Source organism: Tinamus guttatus, unplaced genomic scaffold (assembly GCF_059628265.1).
Source record: "Tinamus guttatus ecotype Peru unplaced genomic scaffold, ASM5962826v1 Tinamus_guttatus_pri_ptg000226l, whole genome shotgun sequence".
Lineage (NCBI taxonomy): Eukaryota > Metazoa > Chordata > Aves > Tinamiformes > Tinamidae > Tinamus > Tinamus guttatus.
This window is the reverse complement of record NW_028288760.1, coordinates 4,880,033-4,893,435: the sequence shown is the minus strand read 5'-3', so window position 1 is coordinate 4,893,435 and position 13,403 is coordinate 4,880,033. Positions and strand designations below refer to the sequence as shown.

At 55.9% G+C, this 13,403-nt stretch overlaps 1 protein-coding gene across 1 annotated transcript in view; it reads right to left on the bottom strand.

Moving 5' to 3' along the window:
• MVB12B (multivesicular body subunit 12B) overlaps nt 1-4,301 on the bottom strand; it is a 55,510-nt gene extending 51,209 nt beyond the window's left edge. Inside the window, exon 1 of the mRNA XM_088525431.1 lies at nt 4,283-4,301. The gene's annotated coding sequence lies outside the window, so the exon portion shown is untranslated. The remainder of the gene's footprint in view (nt 1-4,282) is intronic.
• Between the last annotated feature and the right edge of the window lie 9,102 nt (nt 4,302-13,403).

Genomic DNA, 13,403 nt, shown 5'->3' with positions numbered 1-13,403 from the left:
GTCAAACCGACCTGGTTTTCTCAGCAGGGAACAGCCCGAGCAGCTCCGAGCGCCCCCGGCTGCCGCGGGACACTCGATGCTGCCCCGCGCCGGGCGAGCAGCGGGGGCGGCCCGGGGATCCGGGCAGCCGGAGAACCGAGACGGCAGCACCCGGGCTGCCCCTCGCGGCTCCGGGTCTGCTGCTGCGGGCGCTGCCACCTTTCAGTGACGAGAGGAGAACACACCGAAATGAGCGGATGATGCGAATGAGCTGAACGTGGAGGAGCAGCACGGCCTGCACCGCACGAGCAGCTCCACGGCAGCCGAACGCAGGGAGCGCTGGGCACCTTACCTAGAGGTGGGCTGGAGAGCAGCGAGAGGGACGAAAACGTCCGCAGGGTGCTGGGGTTGTTAGTGTAAAGGAAAAAACAGGGAGAAGGATGAATTCAAGGAGGGAGGGGAAACAAGTTATTTTTAAGCACATTAAAGAGGTGGGAAGCACCCTGTGTCCTTCACAGCTGCATTAAGTGATGGGAGTGCCCTGCAGGAAGATTCTGTGAAGACAGGGGAGAAACTTCACAATGGCCAAGACACAGCAGGAGCCGCAATGCCCGGGCAGGTCCGAAAGGCCCCCGAAGCACCCTGTGAAGCACCCGCGGCAGGGAGCCGGAGAGACGGGCCCGGTTCTGCTCTCCTGCACGGCCTGGGGCATGGCGACTGCCTGGAGCCACGGGATACACGAGGAAAAGCTTCATTCAGGGCACCACTGCCCTCCCATTTGTGCCTCCTCTCTTGCTCTTAAAAAAGAAGAACCATCTGAATGGCAGAGCATTTAATGGATGCTCTACTCCATTGCTACAGGGAAATCCCCTCCCTGATATTCGCCTATTGCCAAACAAACCTCTTTTTTTTTTCCTCTCTTGTGACTTGTTTTTGCTTAGATGTGCTCATCTTTACGAGCTCTTTTGAGCCAGCTCCATTTGCCACCTAAACAGCCTTCCGCTTTTTCAGTCTTTAGAGCCTTCTTCCCCTGCACGTTCCTCTACCCGCTGAGCAGACAGCCCTGCTCCTGCTTTGCTGGGGGCTCCGGAGGCCTTGCTCCCCTGACAGCTCTCGGGGGAGCTGAGACCACTCGTTTCTGCTCCAGGTCCTCCCTCTGTATCCTGGCATGATCACACTGCTTACCCGGAGAAACGCTACGAGCTTCCATGCTCTCTATGAGAGGTATCCAAAAGCACCGTAAACATTATTGCCATATTCCTGTCAGTAATGTAGAATGTTTTGCTTTCAACAAGAGCAGAAATGCTGCATCCCCCTTTTCCTCCTGGCTGCAGTCCCAACCTCGGATCAAAACCTCCCGTTCTGGTTGTTGCTTCCCTCTGGTAAAGCATGTTAGACTGGTCCTTGCTGAGCAGTGGTAATAACTGGATATGCTCTAACACATACAGGTCTAGTCCCCCTGTTCAACCAAGGCCCTTGCAGGTTCTATGGGATAGACTCCTAATGTTCTGATGGGTCCAAAGATTTAATATATATATATATATAGAGAGAGAGAGGTAAAAAATACAATGCTTTTTTTTTTCCTCTTGATTTGGAGAGTAATTTAGAGAGAAGAAAAGATGATGCCTGGTGGAAATGAGAAATATATGCCCCATACATAATATATGCCCCAAATGCCCCATTACAAATACAACAAGATTTCCTGAACTGGAGAAGTTGCTACACATTACAGTGTGTTAATGCTCCCCCATGGAGATGCTGATACTGAGAGAGTCTTTAGTGTAATAATATTAAAAATCCTAGAGTTTCAATAAGATCCTCCCTGCCTACCATGGCAGTATGAAATGAATTGATTCCAAAGGAAAACTCTAATTGCTGCTTAGTATCCAGGAAATATTCTAAGATACACTGCAAACGCATATCCCAGTGTGCCTGTGGCATGATCTGCAATAACAGTTTTTCCAAAGCGACGGGTCGCTTTCCATGCGCCGGGGAAGGGAGGTGAGCGCGGCTGAGCGGCTCCTGCAGCCTCCCGCTCACCGAGGCTGCCAGAGGAGGCTCCCGCAGTGCACAAGGGCATGAATTGCTCTGCGGGAGCAAGGGGAAGGCCCGCTCAGCTCCATGGGAGGGCTCTGAGCTTCCACATACACAGACCCGAAGGCCTCGCAGATACTTCGCACTGGAGAAAGCGCTATTTGCTCTTTCACACAGCATAGGCACAGGCTCTGGGCGGGCAGACACTCGTACACCGTGCTCTGCTGCAGAGAGGCTGCTGCTCAGGACTGCAGCGACGCGCCGAGGGGAGGCCCAGCCGGGCCAACAGGGTCCTGCTCCCGGGACACAACGGCACCGGCAGCAGGGCAGGCCGGGCCGCCGGCCCCGAGACACCCCCCGGGCAGCAGGGCGAGCGGGGCCGGCGGCCCGGCCCTGCGAGGGGGCCGAGCGCGCCCGGCGGCACCAGCCGCGGTGTGGAGATGGGACTGTCCCCTCTGCGCGGCACCTGAGACACCCGCCGGGCAGCAGAGCCACGGCCCGGCCCTGCGAGGGGGCCGAGCGCGCCCGGCGGCACCAGCCGCGGTGCGGAGATGGGACTGTCCCCTCTGCCCGGCACCCGAGACACCCGCTGGGTGCTGCTCAGCACCAGGCTCCAGCACAAGGCAGCCAGCAACTCCAAGGGGAGGAAAGGCCCTCAGACATGTCCCGTGCATGTTTCCATTCAGGCATCTCTAAATGGGACTGGTGTGCTGTTAATATACATTTATTTTGGCATTTAGCCTTAATCTGAATTGGTTCTAGGCAAATGAAAGCTAAAGCTCTACCCGCAATCCAGGGGTCCGCGGTGGCAGCACAGGTTCCTGCTGGGGCTCGGTCACCCCGCTCATCACTGCATCATCCACACAGCCCCTGGCAAGCGTCGCCCTGCCCTTCCCTCCAAGCACAGCCACCGCACACGAGTGACACAGTGTGACGGCTGTTAGGTGACCCCAGCACCGGGTGACATGCCAGGTGTCTGTTACTACATGGCTTGCAGGCACACGTTTATTGGGCTGCTTGTAAGAACCCAGGCAGAATGCACAGGCCTCTCTCTAAAGCACAAAGCAGCAGCAGCACTTGGCCCACTATTTATATATTATGGATCATAATATTTAAGTGGCCTGGCTATAACCCTGTAACAAGTATTCCCTGACAGAACGAGTATTGCTGAGCACACACTAACAGCTGTCTGTAAAACACATTTATGAATTGTTCATAAATTTCCTGACAGTTACAAACACTGTTTGGGGCCCCAGCACTCACTTTCCTGAAGCTTCGTGCAGCTGGGAGCTTGCGGAAGGTCCCCCTCCTGTCCCCAGGGCTGATCCTGACTGTAATCCTGAGGGGGCGAATCCAGGCTCGCTCCAAAGAATCCAGGCACTTTCAAGATAACTGCAGGAGGTACATTAAATTAAGTGTCATGATAGTGATTTGAGCTGACACAGTTCTCACCCTATCCATTTGCTGGAGAATATATAACTGGAGGAGACTGGGCCTGTCATATTTTACCTTAAAAATATGAAACTTCCTGTAGCAGCGTCAAATGCTGCCAGGGGTCAAAAGGCAGCCCTGGGAGGACCCCGCGCCAGCCCGCAGAGAGCGGGTAAATAAGGAGAGAGGCATATAAACATGCCACTTATTCTGGCTAATAATTGCTTTCAACCACAGGCAGTATGTTAACCTTTCCAGAACAGAACAGGCTGAACTGTGAACAAACCGAGGACAAGGACTGGGCAAAGCACAAGGACAAAAACTGAAGCATTATATCATAATCTTTATGTATTACAGACCACAGAGAAGCAGCCTCGCTCTCACCTCTCCCCAGCAGAACAAGCATCGCTCAGCACACGCTAAGAGCCGCCTGTAAAACACGTTTATGACCGCGCGCAGCTCCCGCGGGCTGCTCCGCTGCGCGGTACGGCGAGCGCGACGCAGCACGGGGCTCCCCTGCCGCCGGCACCGCCAGCGCCGCCGAGGAGCCGCGGCCTGCGCCCGGCCCCGGCGCAGCCTGAGAACCAGCACGTTCCCGGGGCTGCACCAGGGCAGCGGCGCCGACACACGAGGCATGGAGAACAAATAGCTCCATTCACCGAAATAACGCGTCTTTCTTTAGATGTAGTTCCGATTTCTGGCTATTTAGTGGCAAAGATACCCCGGAGGCAGGAACACCATGTACAGTATTAATGGTGGGTGGATCTTCACGTGGAATGTGAATGGTGGGTGACGCATTCTCATGCTCTTTCACTTATTCTCATTTTGCAGCTCCTACCTTTGTTGTTGCAGAGTCCTGGCAAGCTGCACTGCTGCTCATGCTGGAGCTTGAATACAAAAGAAAAAAAAAAAAAAAACATGTATTTAGTGATATCAGTTCCCCACTTAGCCTCAATTCAGCAAAGCAGCAAAACAGATATTTAGTTTTAAGCATACGCTTAAATGGTTCTGAACTAAGGGAAAACCTGTAGGGTCACTCAAAGGCCATCCCTGGACACTCAGCTGCAGATCAGGCAGCAGCAAGCAGGGAATGGGACCAGCTCTGCATGTCCTTGGGCAGCTCCCCCTAACAAAAGGGGAATAAAAACCACCCCCAGACAACCTTGCTGTAGGTGCAGGGCGGCACTTCCCTGCACAGTGATAATCAGCGCAGCGTCCTGCTGGCACTCACAGGCAGCTTTCCAGGACTGTGCATGTAAATTGGCTCTGACCTAGCAGCTGACTTCCTGCATTCCCACCCCACACATTTAGGAAAATATTGTTTGCAAGTGTATTCACTAACTGGAGCATCACAGTTACAGGAAATGAGCAAGAGTAATGCTTGGAAAATTACCAAAATAGCCTTTGCAGACAATTATTCTGAACATTTGCTTCACAGTGGTCCACTTTGGAACAGATAAAACTAACCTGGAAAGAGTACAATATTTTGCATTTATTTTCTATTTACTTTCCCCCTGCCCTGTAGTTATAAAAGAGCACTGTTATTATATGGCAAATATCGTTAGAGCCTGACACAAGCATTATTTCCTATTACATTTCATAGGTCATAAGACTTGTATATGTTATACATTAATACACTTGATACTGCTAATGATAACCATGATTTATCTAGTACTGAGGGGCTACTGTGGTCAGGAGAGGTGTTCCGCCTTATCTGCTATAAAGCAGGTTTGGGGAGCTCATCTGAAGAGATGGTCCAGGAGAAAAGGACTCCCGTCAGTTCCATCCTGGCACAGAGAAACTGAGGCCCCAACCAATGCGCTGCCCCAGGCTGTCCAGGGAGCTGGCTGCAGTTTTACCTGCGCAGTGCTGCGTGCAGGATTCCTTGCGCCTCCTTCAGAGACCCAGGCCCAGCTTTACTTGGCCTGCAGAGGTGTACGTGCACCTCCAAGGTGCAAGTACGTAAAAGGGCAGAAAAAGCTCCATGTGGTTTAATTGCCAAGGAGCATCATGCATACAGATTTTCAGATTATGAGTAACTACAGCAAGATGAAGAGTTTTGCTTGAATATTTTTGAATGAATATATTTGGGGAAAGCATGTTTTCTTTGAAAGCTTTCCATGATGCAATGCCTTGTTCACCTTGCCTTTTTTTTTTTTTTTTTTTTTTTTTTTTTGCGCACTCAGAGTACATACTGAGCAAATTCTCTCAAAACAGCAGAAATTCTTCAGGTAACACTTCCAGCTTCCTTTTTCATGCTGCTCCCTAGATGATGGCCATGATGCATGAAGATGCCCAAGCCCATGGTGAGCAGCAGGACTCGGGGGCCCAAGGCAGAAGCCCTCATCCCTGTGCAGACAGACCCAGCGTGGTGCCAAGGTGCCCAGCACACAGATGAGATCCCCAGCTGACAGCCTGGGACACTTGCTCCAGCTTCCAGGGTCACTGCCTGGCAAGTTACCAGCACTTTGCTTTGGGAGCTCACTGCTCCTCCCTGGCTTGCGCTGGAGGAGAACAAGCTGCCAGGCAGCCTCCCCGTGTGCCTCATCCCAACCAGCACTTCTGCTGGACAACATTCTTGTGGGGCTGGCGACAGCTGCTGTGTCACCAGCTATATCACTCCGAAAGATCTCACGAGAGTTTGATGGATGAGCTGAAGGTATAACAAGCTGTGTCTGCACATAAAGAAATGCCTGCCCACTCCAGTTCATTTAGGGAAAGGCCATAATAAATTTGACTGAGCATAAATTGCCCTTCTCCTTGTAAGTATTAGCAGGTTGCTGCAGCAGTTACTCACTGCTAACAGCCCCATTAGTAATTGATTAGAGGCAGGCCGGGCTCTCTCCCTGGCAGCAGCTCCGCAGGCTGCGCCCGTCCTGCGGCTGGAGCCTCGCGGCTCCGCACGCCCCAGCCCCGCGCGCCGCTGCGGCCGCGTGCTAGGAGCACTGCAGCAAGGGCCACGTCCCCATGCACCGCAGCCAGGGAGCCAGGACGGTGAACAGAGGCAGCAAGCTGTTTCCCTGGTTCCCACCAAGGGTCCCTGGAGGGGCTCCACATCCGGAGCTGCCCTTTTGCAGGGACCCCAAACCTGGGGCCTTCCTCTGCTGCAGGGATGCTGACAGAGGCAGGGATGAGGGTCAGCTGGACTAACCTCCATGCTGCTTATCACTTGACCAAGTCCTCCCCCACGGACTATGGGCAGGCAGCAGCCACAATCAGCTCCTGAGACAGCAGTTTCTGCAGGGAATGGCAGGCCGGTGACCCAGGGCTGGCATGAAGGAATGCTAATAAATAACTTAATAGGTGACTATTTGGCAGCGCTGGGAGCTCAGTCCCAGTTCAACTAGCTTTGCAGGGCTTCTACATTTATTCCAGTCTCTATTTAGCCACATAAAACCCCCAAATATGGGCAGACCTCTGTTCCTCAAGCTCTGCAAGCCAGGACTTACTTTCTTCTTAATGCCAGTGAAATAGCAGGTTGCTGGAACTGCTGCAGCCAGACAGCTCATGCTCCAGCTCAGCCCCAAGCCACCTCTCCTGCCCTGCTTCTCTGCACTGCAACTTGTGCAGGAACCGAGCAATGCCAGGTAGCACCAAAGGTCTTATCCCTCCTTCAAGAGCACATTGGCTCCCACAGCTAGAACTCCCAGGCCAGCTGGCAGCATTAGATACTGCTGCTCAGTTCCTTGGCTGCTGCAGCTTGTGCATATTAGCACCCCAGCGAGTTTTGCATCCATCTGACAGGACTCAGTGTGGATAATGATGCCAAAGTCAGTCATAACTGGACAATTACAGTATCACTGGGAGATCAGAAAAACTGGAAGCAGAAGGTCTTCAACAAAGAGCCAGCAGGAACAGCTAGAGCCTCCCCGCGCCTTGGAGGGCAGCCCCGGCTGCCCGGCACTAACCCAGGACACCACAGGCCTCCAGGTGAGGAGAAACCCGGCCAGACGGACTACAGAGCCGGGCTCCGGAGCAGAAACGGGGCTCCACCAAGAGCCACCACCGGGCAGTGGCCGAGGCAGAAGCAGGCAGGTTCTGAGCGGCACTGAACACCCCTGTGCAAAATTGATGGTGCTGCCCACTAAGATGCCCCAGGAAAACGGCTGCCCGCTCAGCGCCTTCTTCAGGGGCCTTCCAGATTGTCCAATACCTGAAGCGTGGTCTGGAGGTTCTCTTTAAGAAAAGATATGCAATCTTGCAAGCAGGGAGATAAAAACTAACATGAAGAATATCAGCCAGTTCCCTCAGAAAGATACATACGCTGCCAGGAGCGCAAGGGAAGGGATATCCTGCAGTGGGAGAAGCGCAGCTCAGCCAGCATTGCTAATGAGCGGCAATTCTCTGAATACACGATTTTTGACAACCCATTTTATTTTCTCTCCAGGCTTGTGTTCGCTCCTACACAAGCCCCAAGTGCTTTGCTCCCCAGCGCAGCCCCACGAGACTCCGGGAGGCAGGACACGCGTCCCGCTTCCCGCTCGCCACGGGGCTGCGCGCTGCAGCACGCCGTCACCGTCACCGCTCGCAGGGCACCTCTCCAGCTGAGGGATGCGTCTCCCTCTTTATTGCTAATATCTTATGAGAGCTGCGTTTCTCCAGAACAGAAACATCACCCGACTTGAGCGGAGAGGCCTCACCAGTCCCTTCTTCCGTCACAGACGTCACTGCAGAACACCACAGCTGTGCCTGGGGCCCTAGGCCATCCGCTATAGCAGATCGCCTCTACGCGATATTCAGTGTCTTGGTTGCCCCTTTCTCTCTCTGCCCCACACATGGGTGCCGCGAGGGGCCCCCAGGAACAGCTGCCTGAGCTGCCCCCTGCCCACACGGCCACCGAGGGGCTCCAGGCCCACCCCAGGGCCGCAGCAGGGGCTCCGGGTGTCACAGGGCCCCGGCACGTCCCAGTCGCCCGGTCCCGCCGTACCTGAGCGAGGCGCAGGGCCTGGGGCGGCCGGGACGCAGCGAGGAGCCGCAGAGCGGCCCTGGGGCAGCAGCAGGAAGGGCAGGGAGCGCTGGGCGGTGCTTCAAGGGCGGCAGGCGGGGAGGGACAGGAGGGACAGGTGAGCGGGAGGAGGCGGCCGCGGGGCCAGGTGGGGCCGATCGGGGCCAGGGGAGGCTGCAGCTGGGCAGGCCTGGGCGGCCGCGTGGGGATCACGGCAGCCCCGGGGAGCCCCGGCTGGGGCTGGGGGGTGCCAGGCCGCTGTCACGCCGCCCTTGCTGCAGTGCTGAACACTGGCCCTCCCATCACGCTGGCCCTCCCATCACGCTGGCCCTCGCGTCACACTGGCCCTCACGTCACACTGGCCCTCGCATCACACGCGCGCTCCCGTCACACGTGCGCTCCCATCACGCGCGCTCCCGTCACGTTGTCCTCGCCGCAGTGCTGAACGCGGGTGTCCCGCAGCCCACGGGGACGCAGGAGCGGCAGCAGCCAGGCTGGTGGTGCAGTCCATGCCCGTCCTCGGGGCAGCCGTGCCGCCTGCAGCCCCGCTGTGCTCCTGGCCCGGAAACCCGAGGAGAGGCATCTCCAAAATGCCACATTTGCTGGAATATTCATGCTGTAAATGCAGGCGGCGTCAAATCTCCAGCGAGGTTGCAGCCTGTGTATTTACTTGTGTCAGCTCTGCTACAGGGAGCGAGTGAGTCAGAGGCACTTTATTAAATTCACACGCAATAGCAAGGAGGAGATGCTGCTCGGGCTTTAGGTGACACAAGCTCCTCGCGTACATTACTGCTTCTTGCTCTAGTGGAATATTAACCCTGGTTCCTGCCTGGCCCTGCCGGCAGCAAATGAAGGCCGTTTGTGCAACAGAATGTCCCTGAGGAAGTGGGATTTATCCTGGACAATGTGTCCACCAACACCAGGGCCGGGCCTCTCCCCCGCACGGGAATGCAGGGCGCAGAGGAGCAGTTTGGGCAGCGCTGCCCAAGGCAGCCCTCGCTGGGGAAGGCCTCACGCTCCCCGACTCCGCGGGGCGCTCGCGAGGCCGGTGCTGCTGTCACTGCCCCCTCCAACCGCCCCGCAGCCGCCCCATCGCTCTCCTGGAGCGGCCGTGTCCCTGACGCGCTCTGCTGCAGCCGAGGCCTCACCGGCGCTGAGCAGGGCAGGGTAACCTCCCTGCACAGCTTAGAGACCCTCCTTGTAGCATTACATCCCGGAGAAGATCCATCCTTCTCCAGCATCTTGGCGTTGTTGATATGCAGGCTCAGTTCCTGGCCCGTTGCTATCCTCGGATGCTGCTCCACAGCCACACATCTAAGTCACTTTTTCCTTCCTTGGCAGCGTTTCGTTTCCTCCTTGCTAAGGATTACTCTTCGTATTAGACTGTTTTGAGTATTTCTTTATTACCTGGGAGCAGGAGCGTGTGAGCCGGGCGGGCTGCGCGCCGGCCGCGGTGGTGGCGCCTCGCAGGGATGTGCCAGGACCCGGCGCTCTCGCGCTCCGCACGGACGGGGCCGTGTGCTGGGACGGGCCTGCGGCTGAGCCGAGCGGCGCGAGCGGCTGCGTCGCCGGCCGGGAGGCGCGAACCCTTTGCTCCTTGCCAAGCGCGGAGCTCGGAGCGAGGCGCTCCAGCTGCCTGTGCCTCGCTGCCCTTGTGCAGTTGTCTGCCAGTTGTGTGTGCCGATTGCTATGAATGCCACCATCTGGTGTGCCACGTGGACATCATAATCTTTTCTTAATTACATTAGCAGTGCAATCAGTTACTGCATTACAAGGCCGGCGATGAGCTTTTAAATCTTGGTGGAAATCATAAATAATTGCACTAAGTACCAGGCGCCAGATGTGAGTGCCAACTTCAGTTGCTCTAGATAAATAGTAACCTTACAACAGTGTTAGATAACAGTCCAGTAGCTGCTTTTCATGGCTTAACAGTGACTGCACTCACATTTTTTTCCAGGCAGGCTCCATCCCCAGTGGCAGACTAAAAAAAAACACAAACAGGATTTTTCAAAATGTTAAAAATAACAGCGACATGCAAGAAAAATGTGTTCCAGTCTAACGCTGCCGAGCAGCAGGTGCCAGGCGTGCCGCGGCTCCGGCGGGGACCTGGCACATCCCCGCGTCCCTGCGCTGCCGCGTGGCAGCGGGGCCGGCCGGGCAGCGCGGCGCAGGGGACGGAGCCCGGGCAGGAGCCGCAGGTCGGCACTCGGGTCCTGCTGGATCCAGCTAATGCCATGTGGAGGCAGCGGTGGCTGGAGCAGATGGTGGGGACGGGAGCAGCAGCGGCAGCTTGCGGGGCCCGGATGGGAGCCCCAGCTCGTAGCAAAAAGGGTCTCATTTCGGGAAAAACTGGGAGTCCTTTTGCAAAAAGGGCATGTGAATTACTGACACACGTTCTTACCGACTTTTTCCAAGTTGGGAAGTTCGCTGGGATGATCCTGCTGTATAACATATGTCCTGAAGGAAGAGCATCGGCAGGCACCCAGCCTGGGCCGGGAGCCCTGTGCGAAGCCAGCGGCAGCGCCGGAGCCGGAGCCGCTTCCCGCGGCCACTCGCGCCAGGAGGAAGCAGCAGCTCAATCATTTTGGAATTAGGTGGAATCAGCTCTTTGTCAGCGACCGTGGGATTTATACGCTCTGAGCGCAGCTATATTTATTGGATGCCATTCAGGAAACAACAGGTGCCTGGTAAATCACCCGGGGGAGCCGGCTCCCTCCCGGCGCGCGGGTCGCTCCACGCCGGAGGCGGCGCCTTTGGGCCAGGAATGCCCCGGAGCGGGAGGCCGTCCCGGCACGAGGGGACGCGCCGGGAGCCCAGGCCGCGGCCCGGGGCAGAGACCCTGCGCGGGGCTGCCCCTCCAACGAGCGCCGCAGCCGCAGCCTGCCCGGTGCAAACAAGCAAAGTTTTGTGCAAAGCAGAGGTTAATGTACTTTATTGTTCAATGTCATGTTTATAGTGGATTGTTGGAGGAAAAAAAATGTGATTAATTGCCCAGAAACCCGCGGATCTACAATTATTTGGTTGTTGTGAACAAATAAAGGGCTACAGTATTCATCATATTCAAATGAGGCAGTAAAATAAATGATGGCATGCCGTTTATGAACAAAACCTAGCCATGTTCCCTCACAATCTGAAAATGTACTCGAAAAATTGTAAATGAGATACAGCCATTGTCGAGGGCTCGCTGGTGATTTGTCTTTGTGTAATGTTTTGCAGTGCTGACCCATCACTTGCCTGTTTTAATTTATGTCACAATATGCACCTTCATTATGCACTTTATGAAAACGAAGTGCCAATTTGTAATAAAGACTTGTTTTCAATGAAATCTCCTCTTTTTGGTAGGTGTTCTGCTTTTCATTAGCACCCATTTCACCAGGCCTAGTTAAAGAGCACAGGTACAGACTAAATATGTCCGATCATTCATCATAATTTTGCTTTCCACTTTGTCACAGCTTGGGTATTTAAGGAAGATAGATGATACAAGATGTTGTCTCCTTTTCAGACTCTTTATGCTCTGGTAAGTGTGTCCGATGCAGAATTATTTTGCCACTTTATTATATTGCAGTGAGTGTTTGACAGAGCCGGCTTTGCCTCCTGGTAGGAGCCGGTGTTTGCTGTCACTCACGACGTCCCCCCTGCACGGGGCTCGGGAGCAGCGTTGCGTAGTCGCTCCAGCGCAGAGCAGAGCGCGGCCTCGCCGCGGCCTCCCGGGGCCATCAGAGGCTGCCGGAGCCAAGGCCCAGAGCCGCTCTCCGGGAAGCTGCCCCGAGCTCCCGCGGGCAGCGAGCTGTGGAGCAGCAGTGCCGGCGCGCCGCGCACCCGCGCCCGCACGAGGCTTCGTCACGCAGCCGCTGCGCCCCTCGGCAGCGCGCCGCTGCCCTGCCGCGGTGCAGCACGGCGCTGGAATCCCTGCGGCTCCCGCAGCGCCTGCTCCGTGCACCGGTGCCCAGGGTGCAGCATTAGGACGTGCATCGCTCCTGCTCGCGCTGTCCCTGCTCCATGCTCCCATGCCCGGTGCTTCCTGGGGATTCATCCTCACGTCCAGATCCCTCCGCGGCACCTGGTCGCTCCCTGGCACAGGTAGTGCAGCACGGGACAGGCAGAGACGTTTCTTCTGCTTCCAAACAGGGGGGAGAGGAAAAATCCACCCTCAGTAGAGCTTCCAGTTCTGCACTTGAAGTATCATATAATTTAGATTAACAGATATTTTGCAGATGCCACCATACGTGACAAGATATAATTATTTTTAGCAAGAATAGGTTGTTTTTTCCCCCGCTCCCTGAATGCAGGGCTGCTCCAGCAGTGCTGTGTGCTGGGAGAACAACCCGCAGGGGAGCCGGGAGGCTCCTTTCCACCCGCATGTGGCTTTTATGCTAATGCCGTGACTCCCGAGGTGTCCTTGAACAGCCTCCGCGATGCATGAGACGGGCGGTCGCGATCGTGGGCGCTGCGGGCTGCTCCTGGCTCCGCGTTCCCGGCCTGCCACAGCCGGGATTTACCGACCGACCGGCCACAAAGAAGCGCTGGCACCAGCCCCAGCGGGGCCTGGGAAGGCAGCCCTCAAATTCCCTGGGAAAAACGGCCCGTTAATTAATCACAACCAGAGAGAGAGAGAGGAAAGAGAGAAAGGGAGGAGAGAAAGAGAGGAAGAGGAAGAGGGAGAGGAAGAGGAAGAGGAAGAGGAAGAGGGAGAGGGAGAGGAAGAGGAAGAGGAAGAGGAAGAGGGAGAGGAAGAGGAAGAGGAAGAGGAAGAGGAGGAGAGCCAGGGCGGCCTGGGTAGACTGTGGTGTTCACCCTCAGCCATCGAGGAGGTTCAGACACAAACTGGCTGATTTTTGGAGCCCAGGCCTGGGTGATTTTTAGCACTAGAGGCAGGAGCACTGCAGTGTCTGTTATGCAGCGTGTCCGCTGTGCAGCGTGTCCCCGGGTGCAGGACACTGCTGCGTGCAGCGTGTCCCTGCGTGCAGCGCACCCCGTGCGCAGCGCACCGCGGCTGCACCGTGCACCGTGCACG